Source organism: Eleutherodactylus coqui, chromosome 8 (assembly GCF_035609145.1).
Source record: "Eleutherodactylus coqui strain aEleCoq1 chromosome 8, aEleCoq1.hap1, whole genome shotgun sequence".
NCBI classification, from domain to species: domain Eukaryota; kingdom Metazoa; phylum Chordata; class Amphibia; order Anura; family Eleutherodactylidae; genus Eleutherodactylus; species Eleutherodactylus coqui.
Genome location: NC_089844.1, coordinates 189,848,578 through 189,869,985, shown reverse-complemented (window position 1 = coordinate 189,869,985; position 21,408 = coordinate 189,848,578). Strand labels below are relative to the sequence as shown.

At 43.1% G+C, this 21,408-nt stretch overlaps 1 protein-coding gene across 2 annotated transcripts in view; it reads left to right on the top strand.

Annotated features, from left to right (window-relative positions):
- The window catches only part of STK36 (serine/threonine kinase 36), a 104,921-nt gene that overhangs the window by 38,563 nt on the left and 44,950 nt on the right, over positions 1 to 21,408 (top strand). The window lies entirely within an intron of this gene.

Genomic DNA, 21,408 nt, shown 5'->3' with positions numbered 1-21,408 from the left:
GCGTTACCCAGGAAACACCATGTGGAGGTAACCATGCAACATTTCCTTTATATAAAATGACATCAGGAAGTGAGAGAATTAGATTTCGTACGTAAAATGTGGACGCTAATTCTTTTGCCCTTAGAATTGAACAATCGAGGTGGGACCCATTAACTTTTCCTATTTATGACATAATCAATGCCTGTTCCAAATTTCATGTTTCTATGACACCAAGAAGTGAGAGAATTAGATTCCGTACGTAAAATTTGGACGCTAGTTCTTTTGCGCTAGAATTGAATAATCGAGTTGGGACCCATTAACTCTTCCTATTTATGACATATTCAATGCTTATGGCAAATTTCATGTTTCTATGAGTTTGGGAAGTGAGAGATTTAGATTATGTATGTAAAATTTGGACGCTAATTCTTTTGCGCATAGAATTAAATAGTTGAGTTGGGACTCATTAGCTTTTCCTATTTATGACATAATCAATGCCCGTGCAAAATTTCACGTTTCTATGACACCGGAAAGTGAGAAAAATACATTCTGCACATAAAATTTGGACGCTAATTCTTTTGCGCATAGAATTGAATAATCGAGCTGGACCCATTAGCTTTTCCTATTTTTGAAATAATCAATGTTCGTGCCAAATTTCACCTTTCTATGACACCGGAAAGTGAGAAAATTACATTCCGTACGTAAAATTTGCATGCTAATTCTTTTGCGCATAGAATTGAATAATTGAGTTGGGACCCATTAGCTTTTCCTATTTATGACATAATCAATGCTCGTGCCAAATTTCACGTTTCTATGACACCGGAAAGGGAGAAAATTACATTCCGTACGTAAAATTTGGACGCTAATTCTTTTGCGCATAGAATTGAATAATCGAGTTGGGACCCATTAGCTTTTCCTATTTATGACATAATCAATGCTCGTGCCAAATTTCACGTTTCTATGACATTGGGAAGTGAGAGATTTAGATTCCGTACGTTAAATTTCTTTTTTTTTTTTTTTTATTCACTTTTTATTGAAAATTTTTTAATTTTTATACAGGGTATTCAACCTTACAAAAGTACAAACTGTTTGCCCAAAATGCTATAACATAAAGTTCAAGGCGTTTCTTACAAAATTGTATACGAGTGTTACCATAATAACTGGGTATTCTTATCGAACAGACACATGTCTGGGCTGCCCAGCCTGTTCAGACACCGGGCTTAGAGGCTTTATTTATCTGGCCAGGGTGGGCAGAGGTCATCGCATACATGTAACTATGCTTATAAAACATTTACAACGTATTAAGGGGGTAGGGCTTGATGACTAGGTTGGGGGTCACGAAGGGGGAGGGGAGGACGGGGGGGAGGGAGGGGGTAGAGGGGAGGGAGAAGGGGGGGTGGTCTTAAATCTCCGTAATCAGACTTCAAACTTTGGTTCTGCGCTTGACTCCACTTAGGTGGTCGCGGTGCATAAACTGGTGCCTCCCACGCGGCACCTACGTCTATACATTTATAGGTAACAATGTTATTTCCCCTTAACTCTTAGGACCCTGAGGCAAATTTTAGGTTTAATCGCCTTTGTGCGGGTGGTCCCGTCCCCGCCGGGGGATTGCAAGGACACGAGCACCCGAACGGCTTCCTCCCGATGCCTCGTAATTGGTTTATCTCCAGACTCACTGGAACTCTATAGTTCTGCTGGCGGGAGGGGGTCGATCAATCATGTTTCCAGTCTGGTGGGATGGTGTGGCTAAGAGCTAGTGTGAAAACGTCGTTCTAGTGTATGGCATTTTAGGGTTGGGTTTGTTGTGTGAGGTGGATTATTTTCAGCTGGTGTCTTTTCTTGTTCGCTACTTGGGTTTGTCTCTGTTTTCGCACAGTTTGGTCTCCTCTCTGGTGGTTTTTACTGGAGATAGTATTATGTGGACTCTGTTGGATCTGACCCCCTGTCTTACCTGCTCAAGATTTTGGCAATTTTTTAACCTCATTAACATACCCGTTAAGCACACAGTCTGAGGTAAGACAAATATAAAACACAAGTTTATTTACTCTTTAGTATATGTAAGTAAAATAGTTAATTAACATATAGGCATTGAGATCACATGGGTAACAAAGTTAAGCATCAATACGTCACCGGATATTGTAGCATCACTCCGCAATCGGGGGATCTCCAGGTACGATTGTCAAGAGGATCCGGGAGTACGCCGGTACGTCTAACGGCCACAAGATGAGTCCCGACTCTTCCCTGAAGATCACTGCTATTTATGCCGTTCTTACACTACGTGGCATATCTGCTTCTGCGCAGTTATGGGTATATACGTCATTCTAATATGGCTATTCAGGTTCTAGACATGCGTAGTAGATGATTGGCAACACAATATATTGAATATTTTGTCCATGAAGTTATCACATCTGTGTTATATTATGAGTCATTCTTGCTGTCTTACCATATATGTCGATAATATTCTGCATTGAGCAGAATATTCAGACAGGTCATTAGTTCATTGAAGTTCTGGTTAACTCATACGGCAACTAGTTATTTGATTACACAATCATCCAGTTCAATCGTATCCCATACGTGTCACAATCGGTCCTTAATCATTCACTATTTGCCGTATGATACCATTAAAACTTTTGGTTTTCTACAGAATACCTTATATGCCATGAAACAATTCCATAGCGATAAAAGTATTACAACTATGGCCAATACCAAAACAGGATGTATTAGCCAATTAAGAGTGGTTTGTGCAGATGATGAATAACCCATAAAGATGTCATACCAATGGTGTGACGTGGCATCAGCAATAGCCGATCCCATCTTTACAATTTTGCCAGCTATTACAGTAGTACTTACAATATGCGTTGCCAAAGATCTATTAAGCAATTTAATATGTTGCTGTACTTCTTCTGTGTCTTCTAACAACTTTTTGAATTTGGTCAAATTTAGATCCCAATTTGACACATTTAAAGGCAGTGGTTGCCAATTGACAGCCACTGTCTTGTCTTGTTCGGGTAATAACACAAAGGTCTCATTTTCCCAAACAAGTGCAGATACGTTTCGCAAGCATCCTGAAAATGGGACAACCATCCCAGGTACAACAGGTTGATTACTTGCCAAACATACCTCCTGTGGGGCTATTTCAACCATCATCTTAAAAGTGAGTGGCAGCACAGTCCATTCACATACATTGATCGTATTTTGTAATAAGCATGGTTCATAAACAGCCGATTGGACCTTGCATATGGTCCCTTCTAATGTATCATCACACAATGATAAATCATGAGTTCTATTTTGGTCATCAATGTAAATCCCGTTAAATCTAGGTACCCAGAAATGCATATCTTCTGGAACACCTATAAGTAAGGGGAGAACTACAAACTTACACATCACATTCTTTTTAGTAACATTGTATATGAATATGGTCCCTTTACATAATATATCATTGCAAACCATTTTCTGCGCCTCCAACTGTATCCAATCAGTCTCAGTTATAGTCTGATTGAACACGGTCCTCCACACTTGCTCATTGCCAGTCATGAGCATAGTTTGAAGTGTGTTCTTTTGTTGTTGCTGATAAATGGTCTGCAAGGTACATATTGACCAATTAACATAGTTAGATATGTTAGAATTTATTTCATATGAAAACCTATTAGATGCATCTTGCAAATCAAGCATTATTGTGTCCACATCCGTTTGCATACTAAAGGGCTGCCATATAGTGGGCATCCAGTTAGCCTGCAATGTGAGCACATCTTTAATACCACTTCCCGCGTTATGCATTCGATTAGCTAAAGTCTCTATATCAAAACCATTAATAGTCCCAGAAAGCGCTCCGTAGCCTCCGAGTAAGGTATCATACCAAGCTCGACGGGAACGCTTGGTAGGACAAGTCCTTGAGGGTGGAAACTGCACGGAGGCTTGTATAACAGTCTTTTGAGCATCTCGTCCCACCAGGCGACAGGTGGATGGAACCCTTTTTATATGTCCAGGATCTATTTTAGAAGCATTAATGTTCACGAATACCAGGAACTGGCCCCACATGGCCCGATTCTCGATCTCCGTTGCATTCCCACACGTAATTACTTCTGTCTCATTTAAGGGAAATGAAAACTGCACTCCCGTATTTGTACAATTCTGAACATATTGTATCACCAGGGAGTAATTGAGATATGGCAACTCTTTTGGTCTCTGACAGCAGGACACTTTCACAAGTGACGTAATGTTTATTTGTCCCGTTGCCTTATGCAGTGCATATGAAGGACGGTAGGTCGAACTTATATGCGATAATGGATTTCCACTCCAGATAGTCCCATCAAAGGTAATATTCACGATATAACATTTCTGGTTGGCTTCACAAGTGAAGTTGTCTTGCTTCCTGGTTCGGGTTGAATTCCTCCAGCCCCATGAATAATCATTCCTTCCGGTGTCATTGACGCGGATCCCTGGCGTCCACGCATCACCTACTGCGAACACCGAACACATGACGCCAAGGATTCCAAAAATGATTATGTGATTCTAGAGAAGGCAAGGAAACAAGCATTATTCCCGCAAATAGCACTTTTCTTGTGGGACATATTCCCATTTCTCTACTCCGGGTCGCATAATAAGCAAAGTTCGATCTTTCCCCACAGCAATAACCTCTGCCGGGGAGGGCGGTCCTTGGTGATTCTGAACCCATATTTTGGCCCCTACATTAGTAACATTAGTTGAGCCAAAACCTTTATCTCCTCTTACAGTAAGTTCAGTGGGGGCCACCCCTTCTTCCACTTGTGTCAGATACACTGGTATTAATAGCAGCTGTGCCATGCGCTCCTTTTTCCCTATTATCAGAGGATCTGTTCCTAAATTTATCATGATTACTTTAATTTCCCCCTGATAATCTGCATCTATGACTCCGCCTAGGACTACTGCACTTCTCAGAGCAAAACTCGATCTAGTGGCTATCTGCCCGAAGTGATTCTCCGGGATCTTGCATCCTATCCCTGTGGGAATAGTACTCACCTTTCCCGGGGCTATCACCACCGTATCAAGAGCGTATAGATCCAACCCTGCAGCGGCAGGAGTGGCTCTATAAGGTGCCTGCGCATCTGGATTAATTTTCCAGTATAAGATTGTCTCTACCTTAGCTACATCTATACTGAGATTGGGTGTTAGCATGCGCATTAAGGGTGTCATAGAATCAGTGATGGGCCTGTTGTTGATAATCTGTAAAGCAGCAGTCAGATTATCTCTCCATTGACCATATTTGTCGGTCTCAGTGAGCTTCTTCAGGGTAGATTTTAATAACCCATTCATTCGTTCCACCAGGCCCGCGGCCTGTGGATAGTAGGGCATATGATATACCCATTCTATGTTGTTTTTACTGGCATACTCTTTTACCTGATTTCCGGTAAAATGTGAACCATTGTCTGTCTGGATCTGCAGGGGAGTCCCATAATACTGGGTAATAACTTCCAGAGTACGTAAAGTACTCCATTGTGTTGCTGTTTTACATGGGAATCCCACCATCAGACCTGAGAATGTATCTACTGCTGTACAAATATACTTACATCCTCTGCTCTCAGGGAGGGGCCCTACAAAATCCATCTGCCAAATCTGCGCTGGCAACTGGCCTCTCCCTATGTGTCCCATTACTGTATGAGGCACTTCTCGTTTTTGCACATGTTGACATACTGGACATTGCGCGATTACTTGTTTGATCATGTCCACTGTCAAAGGGATACCTCTTTCTTGTGCCCACCTGTAAGTGGCCTTCTCTCCCAAGTGTCCACTTTTTTGGTGAGCCCAAACAGCTGTACCTTGAAGCCATGCTTCCTTTTCCTTGTCAGGTTCTTGTATGGCAACAGAAATCGATGCTGCCGCATCTGCTTGAGAATTAAATAAACGTTCCAATGAGTCAAGAGGGACATGAGCATCAACATGAAACACTGTACTTTTGGTACTCCTAATGAATTCCTCTATGTCTTGCCAAAGCTCTTTCCCCCACAATTCCTTACCATGAATGTTCCAGTCGTTCTTCTTCCATCCCATGATCCAAGTGGCCAAACCATTGGCAACTGACCATGAGTCCGTATACAAATGACATTCTTGCCCTTGTTCCTGCTTCAGAGCTAAGAATACTGCACAAAGTTCTGCATATTGACTACTCTTACCTTCTCCTTCCATGACCAACGTCTTGTCTAATTTTGGATTAAAGGCTACACTTTTCCATCTACGTCTTCCACTGATATACTTGGCCGAACCATCCGTGAACCAAGCATGCTCTTTTTGGGAGTCTGTCAACTCAGAGTAAGGTATTCCCCACTTTACTGGGGATTCCTCCATTTGCGCTACTGGTGTAACCTGACCATCTGGAGGGATATCAGCTATCTTTTCATGCAGGGCAGCTATCCCCCCTTCACCTTTTTTCGCTCTTTCCGAGATGTACCATTTCCACTTAATGATACTCTGCTCCTGGGCATGTCCTATCCGATTGGACTTTGGATTAGATAATACCCAACTCATGATGGGTATTTGCGGCCTTAGAAGGACTATGTGTCCTGTCGTCAATTGTTCAGTATCCACCAGGGCCCAATAACATGCCAACAGCTGTTGCTCCAGTGGAGTGTATTTTTCTCCTGCATCTGGTAATTTCCGATTCCAGAAGCCTAGTGGCACTCTTTTGCCCCCTTGCTTCTGCCACAATGACCAGTTTGCATACATATGCTGAACTGATACATGAAGTTCTATCTCACCATCTTGTAAAGGCCATAAATCTACAGCCTGTTGTATGGCTTCTTTTACTGCCTCAAATGCAACCTGTTGCTCTTCTCCCCACGTGAACTCGTACTTCTTGCGAGTCACCTTGTAAAGAGGAGCAAGAAGCTGCCCCAGATGCGGAATGTGTTGTCTCCAGAATCCAAACAATCCTATGTAGGATTGTGTTTCCTTCTTGTCTTTCGGAGTGGGAAAATTTAAGATTTTCTGCCTTGCCTTAGGGAGAATCTCCCTATGGCCCTCATTCCATTGAATTCCTAAGAATTTCACCGTCTGAGAGGGGCCCTGCACCTTGCTATCATTTATTTCCCATCCTTTTTCTCGCAAATGATGCAACAGTCTGTCCAATTGTTTCTTTACAGATTGTTCATCCGGTCCCTGAATCATTATATCATCAATATAATGTGAAAACTGCATTTCTGATGGTAAATCAAACTCATCCAAATGTTCTGCCACCGTCCGGTGACAGATGGTTGGACTATGTATCCAACCTTGTGGCAATCGAGTGAACGTATATTGACGTCCTTGCCACGTAAAGGCAAACTGATCTTGTGCCTTTTCTTCTATTGGAATTGTGAAGAACGCTTGTGCGATATCAATCACAGCGTACCATTGTCCACTGTGACTTTGAATCTGCTCCACAATTGTAATGGTGTCTGGGACAGCTGCCGTCAAGGGAGGTGTTTGTTTATTCAACTCCCTGTAATCGACAGTCATCCTCCAAGACCCATCACTTTTCTTCACAGGCCATACCGGATTGTTCCATGCTGTGGTTGCAGGCCTCACAACCCCAGCATCGACCAAATCCTTAATGGTTTCTCCTATTTCCTTGTGACCTCCAGGAATTCTGTATTGCTTCATAGCAACCAGTTTTCCTGCAGGAGGGATGTGTACGGGTGGCATTTTGACCTTTCCCACCGTAACTGGACAAGCTTTTATCCCTATTTTCCTTACGCCAAAGGCAAACTTACCATCTTCGAGGTGTAGTGTCAATCCTTTCAGAATATCTATGCCAATGATATATTCCGGAATAGGTACTACTAACACCGTGTATTTACGTAAGGGCAAATTGCCCAATTTCAAAGTTACCTGTGTCTGTACTCCTTCGGTAACTTTTCCTCCCAATCCTGAAATATTAACTTTTGGACCTTTAAACTTTTTGGGATTTCCATAAATCAGAGTAGCCTCCGCCCCTGTATCTACTAAAGCTGGGACCCTTTGGACATTACCCCCTTTCCAATGTATGGCTAGCGGGACGTAGGGTCTGTCATCCCGCCTAACCCAGACAGGGGCTTGGCTTGCTACCTATGCGGAATCAGAATCTGATTCCTCCAGGAGCGGAGCAGATGGCTTCAAATGGTCCTGCACTTGGGTAGCTACCATTGCAGCCATCTCCTTCCATGGATAGATCTTTTGAAAGTCCTCCCATTCTAATTTCTTAGGTTCTAAATTAGTGACCTGCTTCTCTCTCTTTTTAGAAGCTTTTGGGGCCACTGAATCTTCCCTTTTATCCACCTTTTTGTTGGATAATACCTTCTGTTTATAAAGACGCCACAAATCACCTGTATCTTTTCCATCAATGGCGTCCTTGGAGACTCCAGCTTTCAGGAGAGCCTGAAACATATCTCTACGAGATACCCTTGGCACTCCTGAATCACCAGTCCCCTGGGAACTAGGATTCCTAGACCTATCACGATCTGTTCGCTTTTCCTCTCTATCCCAGTTTCCCATATCTTGCAATTCCCGCATTCTAGCCACAACCGCAGACATTGGCTCATTAGTCATGGATAGAAGTAGGGTCATCATCACGGCTTTATAAGCCGAAGGTGCAGTCTTAATTAAACGATTTCTAACTCCTGCTGTCAGCCGAGTCTCCAAATAATCTTCCATATGCTCGATGATAATTAATGAGACCCTCATAGCTTCCTCCTTCAACCTTTCAATGCCATCCCTGATAGTGTACCAAGGTTTGTCATTGATTGGAATGTCTGCCTCTGTTGGGAATTTATTAAGAAACCCATTGGTTACTATATTAAACAGGGAAATAGCACTTTCTCCTTGATGATTAGGAAAATATTCTCTAAAATTTCTACTGATTACTGGATCTCTAGTTAGAGTAACAAATCTCATTGCATCTTTTGGATCCAACATTACCCCAGTCGCCCCGTGCTCAAATAGACGGACCAACCATGGTATGTCAGATTCCCCAGGCCTTTGCCTAAATCTACTCAGTATATCATCAACTTCTGACTGAGAAAAATCCTCTAGGGTAAGCCTGGTGCGCCTATGTGGCACCAATTCTTCTTGCACCAACAGTCTCCCATCGGCATCGTACATATAGTTTCCCTGATCGTCATACCTGGGCAACCTTTGCCCATCATGACCTACGATAGGCTGGGTATCGGGTCCATATTCAGTAGTTTCCTTCCTTCTGCTAATGGGCTGGGCACGTTTTAAAGCAGGTGGATCAATTATTGGATTGGGTGGGTCTTCCCAATCCCCCTTATGCCAGTCCTCCTCCCCCGAAGAAGATGAGGAATCCCATAAGTCTCCATCCCACTTATCTGGGTCCCAGTTCACAGAAGCAGAAGCTATAGCTTTCGATACCTTTCGCTTATCAACTTTACCTTTACGCCCCTTATATTTATTCTGAGCAACTTTTACAACAGCCTTTTCTGCAATATTCTGGTAATGTTCTATTTTTTCCTTTATCAGCCTTTGGTTACATTCCAACACCACTCTCTTTCCTTCAGATTCTACTAACTTTTGTTCCGTCTGATTAAGTTTTCTTATTAGTTGGGACTTCTTCTTATGGATATTCCTATAGGCTGAGGCCAATACCCAATTTCTCCTACCCAACTGAACTGCGTCACCTGCCTTGGCAGGGGTCTCCTCGAGTACCTTAACGACATCGAGGGGCTCTGAATCTTTTAGCTTACTATCCCATGATTCTGCAAGCCCACTATGCATCAACTCCTGAGCTAATATATCATAGGGACCCTCGGACCAGCCGGGGATGTCTATTTTCTGAACGATTTTAGTTTTATCTTTCTTGGTTCTTTTTCTAAACATATTGTTGTCTTATTGGCAAAATGCCAATTGGTGAAACTTTTTGCGCAGAGTTCCCCCTTACAGAACTCACAAAATTTTGGCAACTTGCCAATTGGTGAAACTTTGCACAGAGGTCCCCTTTACTGCGAGAAACCACCCTGCAAATTGGCACCAATTTCCCAAGTCCTGTCTCAAAGTTACAGAACTCCGAAAGTTTTGGCAACGTGCCAATTTGGTGAAACTCTGCACAGAGTTCCCCTTTACAAAATTTTGGCAACGTGCCAATCTGGTGAAACTTTGCACAGAGGTCCCCTTTACGGCGAGGCACCACCCTGCAAACTGGCACCGATTTCCCGAGTCCTGCCTCAAAGTTACAGAACTCTGAAAATTCTGGCAACGTGCCAATTGGTGAAATTTTGCACAGAGTTCCCCTTTACAAAATTTTGGCAACGTGCCAATCTGGTGAAACTTTGCACAGAGGTCCCCTTTACGGCGAGGCACCACCCTGCAAACTGGCACCGATTTCCCGAGTCCTGCCTCAAAGTTACAGAACTCTGAAAATTTTGGCAACGTGCCAATTGGTGAAATTTTGCACAGCGGTCCCCTTTACTGCTAGACACCACCGTGCAAACTGGCACCAATCTCCCAAGTCCTGCTTCAAAGTTACAGAACTTATAATATTTTGGCAGTATGCCAATGGGTTCAACAAGGACTACTTACTGCAACTATCAATTTGTATTTACTATTATTACTCTATCACCTATCAAAGCAAAGTTATAACCATTTGAACCCCTTGGCAATGGGCCAAAAATCTAATATGGCGACAGCAACCCCCCCGTGCACTGAGAAGCACTGTCACAATACCAAATTATACAGTAATATAACCTTACCAAAGACAACAATATCCTGCCAGACTACGCCAATTTATGTCTTACCTGCTCAAGATTTTGGCAATTTTTTAACCTCATTAACATACCCGTTAAGCACACAGTCTGAGGTAAGACAAATATAAAACACAAGTTTATTTACTCTTTAGTATATGTAAGTAAAATAGTTAATTAACATATAGGCATTGAGATCACATGGGTAACAAAGTTAAGCATCAATACGTCACCGGATATTGTAGCATCACTCCGCAATCGGGGGATCTCCAGGTACGATTGTCAAGAGGATCCGGGAGTACGCCGGTACGTCTAACGGCCACAAGATGAGTCCCGACTCTTCCCTGAAGATCACTGCTATTTATGCCGTTCTTACACTACGTGGCATATCTGCTTCTGCGCAGTTATGGGTATATACGTCATTCTAATATGGCTATTCAGGTTCTAGACATGCGTAGTAGATGATTGGCAACACAATATATTGAATATTTTGTCCATGAAGTTATCACATCTGTGTTATATTATGAGTCATTCTTGCTGTCTTACCATATATGTCGATAATATTCTGCATTGAGCAGAATATTCAGACAGGTCATTAGTTCATTGAAGTTCTGGTTAACTCATACGGCAACTAGTTATTTGATTACACAATCATCCAGTTCAATCGTATCCCATACGTGTCACACCCCCTCGAGCATGGAGGAGTCCGCTCCGAGGTATTAGCCTTGTGATGTGGTGCTAGAGCAATAGTTTACCCAAGGCGACCATATGGTCAGGAACGCTGGATATGTCGAGTTTGTCCAGCTAAGGATCTCCTCAAACTGGTATATCTGGTTGATCTTTGTTTTCCACATCTTAATGGAGGGGGGTGCTGGGCTTCTCCAATGGAGGGGGATTAACGCTTTAGCTGCCGCCACCATAAATGCGGTTAGTTTGTCCTTTTAGGGGATTGAATGACTTATTTGGTCTATTTAATATTATCGTGTCTGGGGTTAGGAGAATTGCTTTTCCCAGGATTCTATGCATTTCACTTTCAATCTCTGACCAAAAGGGTTTAATTGTCTTGCAGTTCCACCAAATGTGTAAATAAGATCCCAACTCCTCCTGGCATCTCCAGCACCTGATTCTGCAAGTTTGTAGTTATACAACCACTCAGGGGTTTTATACCATCTAGATAATTATTTATAGTGGTTTTCTTGGAGGCGGACGCATGGAGAGACGCCATAAGAGGCTTTAAATATTTTAATTTCTGCATCAGATATCTTAATGTCAAGCTCCTTCTCCCACGAGGAGATATAAGTTGGTCTGCCTAATGTGTGAGGTGTTGTGAAATTTTTGGCTAGAAAAGAAATTTTCCTGGAATTTGTATTTTGGGATTTTAATAACCTTTCAAATTCCGTTGTTGGTCTTGTGGAGGGGTGATCTTTTTTAAATATAGCAATTGTGTTCGCAATGTGCGCAATGTGGAGGTTTTGTAGTTTCTTTTGTATGCCTAGAGAGCTAATGATAGTGGTAGGTTCCTCATGCATAATGTTTTGTAGGTCATGAATTGTGTTTTCTTCAAGGATGTTCCAGAGGTTCTCTGGAATCCAGGTCTTAGGATGTTTGATGATTTTGGGGAGAAGGCTTAAAGGTGCGCATGGTGATGGCGAGGGAGCCAACTTGTGGGATAGGGCGTCCCAGGTCTCGCAGATGCGCCTCAGCAGGATACTAAAGTCTTTGGCCCGGTATGTTTTTGGGCAGGGAAGCCACAGATCTCTTATAAGGTTGTTACCATAGGTTTGTTGAGCGATTTTTCTCAATTTATGGTTTTTGGTCGGGGCTACCATTCCCAGCCATCTCTTAAGGTTTATTGCCTTGTAGTATTCCAATATGTTAGGGAGGCCCACTCCTCCGTGTTGTCTTCTTCTAGACATTAAAGAGTATGCCAGGCGCGGGCGTTTGTATTTCCAGAAGAAACGTGAAAATTGTGAATTGATTTTCTTGAAGAAGGATTTGGGTATGTGTATTGGTAACATTTGTAATTTGTATAGGATCTTGGGTAAAATATATGTTTTAATGAGATTTTTCCTCCCAAACCAGGAAATTATGGGTAAGTTATATGCGGTTAGAAGTGATGTGATTTCTGTTATTAACGGCCCCAAATTGTTCTCATAAAGTTTGGAAAGGTTATTTGTAATTTTGATGCCTAGATAGTCTATTGAATGGTCTGCCCAAGTGAATGGGGATGATCTCTTTACTTCCTCTGCCCTGTGGGGGGGAAGCGAAATATTTAGTATGACCGATTTGTTTATATTCACTTTTAGGTTGGAAAAGCTGCCGTATTCATCTAGTATGTGATTTAAGCTATTGAGACCTTGTGCAGGATTTGTGATCAGGAATAGCACATCATCTGCGAATGCAGCGGATTGTATACAATCCCCTCCAACCTCTAATCCTCGAATTTCTGGGGATTGTCTAACCGCCTGGAGGAGAATTTCCAATGTAAGGATGAATAGTGTGGGGGAAAGTGGGCATCCCTGGCGCGTGCCATTTGTTATGTTGAATGGTTGGGATAGGGTATCATTTATTTTTATTCTTGCGTAGGGTTTTGCGTAAAGGGTAAAGATGGCGTCGGTAAGTTGGCGGGGGAAATTAAATTTGTCTAGGGTCGCTCTCATGAATGACCAGTTTACTCTATCGAATGCTTTTTCAGCATCGATTCCCAGGAAAATTAGGGGGATGTTCTTTTTCTTAGCATATTGTATCGAGTGTAGGAGTATGGCTGCGTTGTCTTTTCCCTCTCTACCTTTAACGAAACCTGACTGTTCGTCAGAAACTAGTTTGGGTTTAATGCTGCTTAGGTGATTGGCAATTATTTTAGCCCAGATTTTTATATCTACGTTCAGTAGAGAGATTGGGCGGTAATTGTTGCATTGGGTTGGGTCTTTGCCTTCTTTATGTATTAAGGTGATGTGGGCTTCCTGCGTTTGTTTGGGGAATGTGGCTCCGTTCATAATTGCGTTTAACGTAGTTCTAAGATGGGGTTCCAGAATTTGTAGTAGTGTTTTGTAGTAGCCTGTAGTGAGGCCATCGGGGCCCGGGCTCTTCCCGTTAGGGAAGCTATTTATAACTTCTGTCAGTTCTTCTTGACTCACCGGGGTCAGTAGATCTGTGGCTTCTTCTGTATCAATTTTGGGTAGATTGAGCTTTTTGAGGAATACCTCCATGTTCTTGTGTTTTCTTTCAAGATCGGCTTGTGTGAGTTTACCTTCAATGTTGTATAGATTTGTGTAGTAGTTATGAAATTCTGTCACTATATCTTTGGATGATGTAGCTTTCCCCCCCGAGGCTTTTTTAATTTCTTTAATATGAGTTTTTTCCCTCGCTTTTTTAATGAGGGTTGACATCAGCTTGCCTCCCTTATCTCCGTGGGCATAGATCTTTTGTTTGTAATTTATAGAGGATTTAGTAAACTTTTTGTCAAGGATTGACCTTAATTGATCTCTGAGAGAATTTAGTTCGGTTTGTGCCTTTTCTACTAATGCAAGTTTTCTTTTTTGCTCTAGGGATGCAATTTTTGTTAATAGGTCATCTATTTTCTTTTGTTTCTGTTTCTTAAATTTTGAACCTAGAGAAATAAATAAACCTCTCACGAAAGCCTTGTGCGTTTCCCATATCAAGGGAGCATTTGTGTTGCCTTTTGAATTAATTTCAAAAAATTCAGATAGAGTTTTTATCAGCTCTTGTTTATATTCCTCTTCTCTTAGTATCGACTCGTTTAAGGACCATCTCCATTCCCCTAGGTTGTTTGAAAAAATATTTAAACTCGTGTGCATTGGGGCGTGGTCTGAAATTGTTATGCAGTCTATTTGGGAGCTGTGTATTGCTTTTAGTAGATTGTTTGACACAAAAATGTAGTCGAGTCTCTGATGTGAGGTGTGAATGTGCGAGTAAAACGTGAAATCCTTTTCTCCTGGGTGCCTATATCTCCAAGAGTCAGTTATATTGAGTTCCTGCAAAGCTAAATGTATTCTTTTAAGCGCCCTCTGCGAGACCTGGGACCTACCCCTTGAAGTGTCTAGCAGTGGGTTTAGTGTCACATTTAGATCCCCGCCCAGAACCACATGGCCCGCCGCAAAGGCTCTCCGTGTATGCAGAGTGTCCGTAAGCCACTTGATTTGATTCGTATTGGGTGCATAAATGATGGCTAGGGTGTACGGGACTCCACCTATTTTACCTTTTACGAATATATAGCGTCCCTCTGTATCCGTTAGTTGTTTTTCACTCTGAAAGGGGAGATCTTTGTGAATTGCAATTGTTACTCCCTTAGAGGCCAAGGAGGGGTTGCAGCTGTGGAACCATTGTTTAAAATAGTTTTTTGGGAGGGTTGGAATCTTATTACTTTTAAAATGGGTCTCTTGGAGGAATGCGATTTTGGTTTTGCTTTTTCTTAGTAGCCATATCATATGGTGTCTTTTATTAGGAGAGTTTAAACCTTTAGCGTTGAAAGAGGTGAATGTTGTGCTTCCTGTTTGAGGGGATGTGGGTATTTTTTGTTGTTTTTTCTGTTTATATTGTGGAGTATCAGCATTATCGAAATGTCTCGTAGACATATTTCTGGGTTCTGTATACGGATGGATTTGCGTGGAGAGTGGAGGTGGAAGGGAGAAAGGGGTTAAACTGTTAGCAGAAAGACTGCAGTTAACGTTGGTTTCTTGACTGGGAAATAGGTATCCAGTCTACTGTTGTATGGTCTGTAGTTGGTTTGTGTGGATCAGAAGCACCCCGACAACTTCCCCTTGCGGGTCTCTGTTGTCGGTGTCTTTCTCATCTCTGTACTGCCCCTGAGTGAGGACGAGTGTTGGAGTTCTGTGTGTTGTAGATTCACTCACGTGTGCGGCCTCCCCTGGTGGCGCGTGGTCGGATGTTATTCTCCGTTCCGCCTGTGCCGTCCGGGGTCTTCCTCTCCACCCTCTGGACGGGCGCCTCCCTCCATTGGTAGAGTCATGGTGTTTTGGCTTAAACCTGGGTATGGAGAAAGGCCAGCCGGAGCAGCAGAAAGTAGACGAGATGAGAGGTAGAAGGAAAGGAAAGGCACGTTAACTTTAACCCCTTCATGACATGGCCTATTTTGGGCTTAAGGACGCAACAATTTTTGGCGGATTTTCTTCTCCATTTATCAAAAGACATAACTTTTTTATTTTTCCGTCGACGCGGCCGTGTGAGGGCTTGTTTTTTGCGTGGCGAACTGTAGTTTTTATCGGTGCCACTTTTGGGTACATAGACTATATTGTAAAACTTTTTTTTTTTTTTTATGATAGCAGGGAGAGAAAACGCATCAATTCTGCCATAGATTTTTTAATTTTTTTTTTACAGCGTTAATCATGCAGCATAAATGAGACATTCCATTTTTTCTGCGGGTCAGTACGGTTACAACGATACCAAAATTCTTACATTTTTTTAGGTTTTCCCACTTTTCTGCAATAAAAACCCTTTTTTTGGAAATCTTTTTTTCTATTCTAAATTGCTGCATTCAAAGTCCTATAACTTTTTTATTTTTCGATGTATGGAGCTCTATGAGGGCTTATTTTTTGCGAGACGAGCTGTAGTTTTTACTGATACCATTTTTGGGTACATACGGCTTTTTTGATCACTTTTATTGCGTTTTTAGTGAGGCAAAATGCTAAAAATTAGCATTTTGCCTCAGTTTTTTAGCGTTTTTTTTGCGTGCACAGTCAAAAGCATGTGCAACTTATTGTACGCGTCGTTACGGACGCGACAATACCAAATATGTGGGGTTTAATTTTTTTTTTACCTTTTTTTATACTAATCTGAAAAAAAGCATAAAAAAGGGGGGTTTTTTAACTTTTTTTTACATTTTTCTTTTTTTTTACATTTTTCTTTTCTTTTTTTTACATAATTTGTGTCCCTCTGAGGGACTTGCAGCACTATGCCTTATCGCTTATACAGCGATCATAGGCAATACAGGACGACGGTGTCTGGCGTCCTGTTGCCATGGTGACAGGCCGGGCTCTCGCGATGACATCGCGAGTTCCGGCCGGAGACACAGAGGGAGCCGCGCTCCCTCTGTGAACTCTTTCCCTGCCACGATCTACTTAGATCGTGGCAGCGAAGGGGTTAACAGCGGGGGGCGCATCTCTGATGTCCCCCCGCTGTTGCAGTGGGACGCCGGCTATGACTGACAGCCGGCTCCCGCTGCGGGATAGCGCGCGATCATATGTGATCCCGCGCTATCTTCAGGACGTAAGTTTACGTCCTGTTGCGGGAAGTACCAGGCTGCCAGGACGTAAACTTACGCCCTGCAGCGGGAAGGGGTTAACAATAATGAGTGCAACTGTTTCCTTCATTGCCCACATGACACAGTCTGCCTAGAAAACTTATTATAACTAGAGTACGCAGGCGAGCCTGCCCGATCAGACAGCCTTCGTGCTGGGATCCCCGGGCGGGGAGAACCCGGTGGGTCGACCCCCGGGCCCCACCCAGCCCCAGGACCCACTCCTCCAATCCGATCCCTCCTCATGCACAATTCTAACCATTTAGAGTTAGTAAACCTCCATCAAAACAAATTTGACTCAAGATACTTTGTTTTAATGTCTGATGCTCTCTCTCTCTTCTTATGCCCTTCCGGGAATGTGAGAGGTGGAATGTGCGAGAGCTCTTTCATATATACTTGAGTCATGCTAGGGGAAGCCCACCAACGTCTCTCTTGTATTAACGTTATGGGTGAAGTAGGCAGTGTGTAGAAGGCAGTTTAAATCTCAGTAAGCAAAGGCCTCGTGTCTGAGTCTCACTCTCATGGGTCTACGGCGCCACTCTTCTGGGAGGTCGTCAGCACTCCAACAAAAAGAGAGAAAGAAAAAAGAGAGAAGTCTCTTACTGTGTCCTAAGATGAGGTTTTTGTGCCATGTTTTTTGCTTTTGGGTGATTTGAACTTTGTAGTTGATTTCCAAGGCTCTACTTCCGGAAGCGGAGGTATAGTTAGATCGTATTGTGTCGGCATCCAGGAAGGTATATCTATTGGATCTACTTTCAGTTGTTGCCAGATCACCTCGAGGTCCTCCGGGGTTCTGACCGTCAACCTGTACCCCGCATCATTGATTGCTAGGCCAAATGGGAACAGCCAGGAGTATTGAATTCCTTTTGATTTCAGGGTTTCTAGAAGCGGTCGCAGTAACCGCCTTTTTGCCAGAGTGGATGGCGCGATGTCTTGGAAGAAGAGTAATGTCGCGTCATTATATTTAAATATCTGACGAGTTCTTGCGGCATTTAGAATGGCGCTTGTGTCTGTGAAGGAGAGCAGGCCGCAAATTACATCTCTTGGCGGGTCTCCGTTTTTTGGTTTAGGTCTGATTGCGCTGTGTATTCTCTCGATTTGGATATGTGTGACTCTCTCCTCTCCCAGTAAATCCGTGAAGATTTCTTCGGCCACTTTGCGTAAGGATTCTGCTGCCCAGGATTCCGGAAGGCCTTTTATCCGGATGTTGCAGCGCCTGCTGCGGTTTTCTTGATCTTCGATTAAGGTAAGCGCTCGATCAAGGTATGAGCGGTGGACCCCCACTACTTGCGTGGTGGCTTTTGCGTGTTCTATGATGGCTGAGCATGAGCCTTCCAGGTCCTCCACTCTGTGGCCTATTTGTTGTAACTCGGTTTTAATGTCCGCCAGTTCTGACATTATAGGTTGGGTGACTTTCAGGAGAGCTTTTTGAAGGAAAGATTTGGATATTTGGGCACTGAGGTCACACTCTTCTTCTCCCATATCGCTGTCTAGCTCTGAGTCTGGGGTTGCTTGGTCAGATGTGTTTTGTGAGGGGAGCGATTTTGCCATGGTGCTTGGAGATTGTAAGCTTTTCTTTTTTAGAAATTTCTGCATGTCGACTTGGTTTTTTTGTCCTCTTGGTGTACTTAGTGGATCACAGCTGCGATCTCTGCTACCCTTCACCATTTTGTGCGATTATAAGAGGCTCGTAGGGGTTTATCTGACGGTCAGAAGGGCCCTGGAAATCCGCTGAATAGTGTTGTGCCCGGCGTTATGGGTCAGGTCGAGGTGCAACTTCCTCCACACTAATTAGGATTCAGCCTGTCATCTTTGTAGGCAATCTTCAGCCCATGAAAAGATGGTGTTGCAAGATGACAGAGGAAAAATTAAGTTTAGCAGTTTTGGCAGACTTATATCTATAGTCCTGAAAAATTGTGTTGCAGATGTGTGTGTTACAGTTCCATAAAGAATTGGAGCTATGCTTTTGGGAGGGTTTCTTCTTTTCTGTGAACCAGTAAGCTATTTGCTTGTTGGTAATGAAATTTTTTTTAGCGGGTTGCAGTACTGGCCCACATGTGTCTAAAGACTTCAAAAATTGAATGAATTATGGATGGAGCTGGGTAAACCAGCTCCGGAAAAATTAGGGCAGCGCCCTTTAATAAGACTTTGTCTTGCTTTAACTTGTGTCGTTTGGGCTGACAGCCCCTTTGGGATAGATCCTCTGCTCTCTCTAATGGCCGCAGACTCGGTGGGGGAAGAAGGAGGGGGGCGGGATGCCGGGAGATTCGGGCGGGAAACGGGCTTGCTGGCGGGAAGCAGGGGTTCTGGTTGAAATGGACGTTCCCTTAGCTCTGGAGAGATTGCCTAGTATGTGGGAAGGCTTATCAGGGTCTCCGGTACTCACAGCTTTTGTGAACGTTGTTTCTCTCCTTCCTGCCGGTTGCCGCGGCTCCCGCTCGCGGGGCTGTCTGGGGAAGCGTCCTGTGTGCTGTTCTTGTAACCTGCGCTCTCCTCTGCTCCTCTCCGCTGGCGCTGCTAGCAGAAGTTCTCCGGGGATCTTCCGCTTTAAGGAAACTGTCCCTTTGGGGTTCCTCCGTGCGCACCGCTCTCTCTCCTCTCCCCCGATCCCGTACAGGGCTCCGTACTGGCTCTGCGCTCCGAGACTCCCAATGCCCCGATTTCGTGGGGAGACCACTCAAAATGATCCTCGCGCTGCAGGGAGGTTGTTTCAGTTGGTGTGGGAAGCACTTGCTGGCTGAAAAACGCCAAAAGATGCCTTAAAAGCCTCTATGACCCCGGAGCCACGTTTCAGTGCTTCCTCACACTCTGCAGGCTTGGCCACGCCCCCCCCCCGTACGTTAAATTTCGACGCTAATTCTTTTGTGCTAGAATTGAATAATCGAGTTGGGACCCAATTACTTTTTCTATTTTGGAGATAATCTATGCTTGTGCCAAAATTCATGTTTCTACGACATCGGGAAGTTGGAGAAGTTTTGGCGAGTCAGTGAGTGAGGGCTTTCGTCTTTATATATATATATATAGATCAATGCTCGTGCCAAATTTCATGTTTCAATGACACCGGAAATTGAGAAAATTACATTCCGTACGTAAAATTTGGACGCTAATTCTTTTGCGCATAGAATTGAATAATCGAGTTGGGACCCATTAGCTTTTCCTACTTATGACATAATCAATGCTCGTGCCAAATTTCACGTTTCTATGACACCGAAAAGGGAAAAAATTACATTCCGTACGTAAAATTTGGACACTAATTCTTTTGCGCATAGAATTGAATAATCGAGTTGGGACCCATTAGCTTTTCCTATTTATGACATAATCAATGCTCGTGCCAAATTTCACATTTCTATGACACCGGAAAGTGAGAAAATTACATTCCGTACGTAAAATTTGGACGCTAGTTCTTTTGCGCATAGAATTGAATAATCGACTTGGGACCCATTAGCTTTTCCTATTTATGACATAATCAATGCTCGTGCCAAATTTCACGTTTCTATGACACTGAAAAGTGAGAAAATTACATTCCGTACGTTAAATTTGGACGCTAATTCTTTTGCGCATAGAATTGAATAATCGAGTTGGGACCCATTAACTTTTCTTATTTATGACATAATCAATGCTCCTGCCAAATTTAGAGTTTCTATGACACCGGGAAGTGAGAGAATTAGATTCCGTACGTAAAATTTGGACGCTAATTCTTTTGCGCATATAATAGAATAATGGAGTTGGGAGCCATTAGCTTTTCTTATTTATGACATAATCAATGCTCCTGCCAAATTTCGAGTTTCTATGACACCGGTAGTGAGAGAATTAGATTCTGTACGTTAAATTTCGACGCTAATTCTTTTGCGCTAGAATTGAATAATCCTGTTGGGACCCAATGACTTTTCCTATTTTGGAGATAATCTATGCTTGTGCCAAAATTCATGTTTCTACGACATCGGGAAGTTGGAGAACTTTTGGCGAGTCAGTGAGGGAGTCAGTGAGGGCTTTCATCTTATATATATATATATATATATATATATATATATATAGTGTGTATATATATATAATATATATATATAATTACATGTTAAGGAGGGAGGGGGATGGCTCTATACTGCACAGGTGATTACATGTAGAGGGGGGGACGGTTCTGAAGTGTACAGGTGATCATATGTAGAGGAGGGAGGGGGACGACTCTACTGTACAGGTGATTACATGTAGAGGAGGGAGGGGGACAGCTCTGTACTGCACAGGTGATTACATGTAGAGGAGGGGGGATGGCTCTGTACTGTACAGGTGATTACATATAGAGGGGGGACGGCTCTGTACTGTACAGGTGATTACATGTTAAAGGGGTTGTCCCGCGATAGCAAGTGGTGTTAAGCACTTCTGTATGGCCATATTAATGCACTTTGTAATATACATCGTGCATTAAATATTGGCCATACAGAAGTTTTACACTTACCCCCTCCGGTGCTGGCGTCC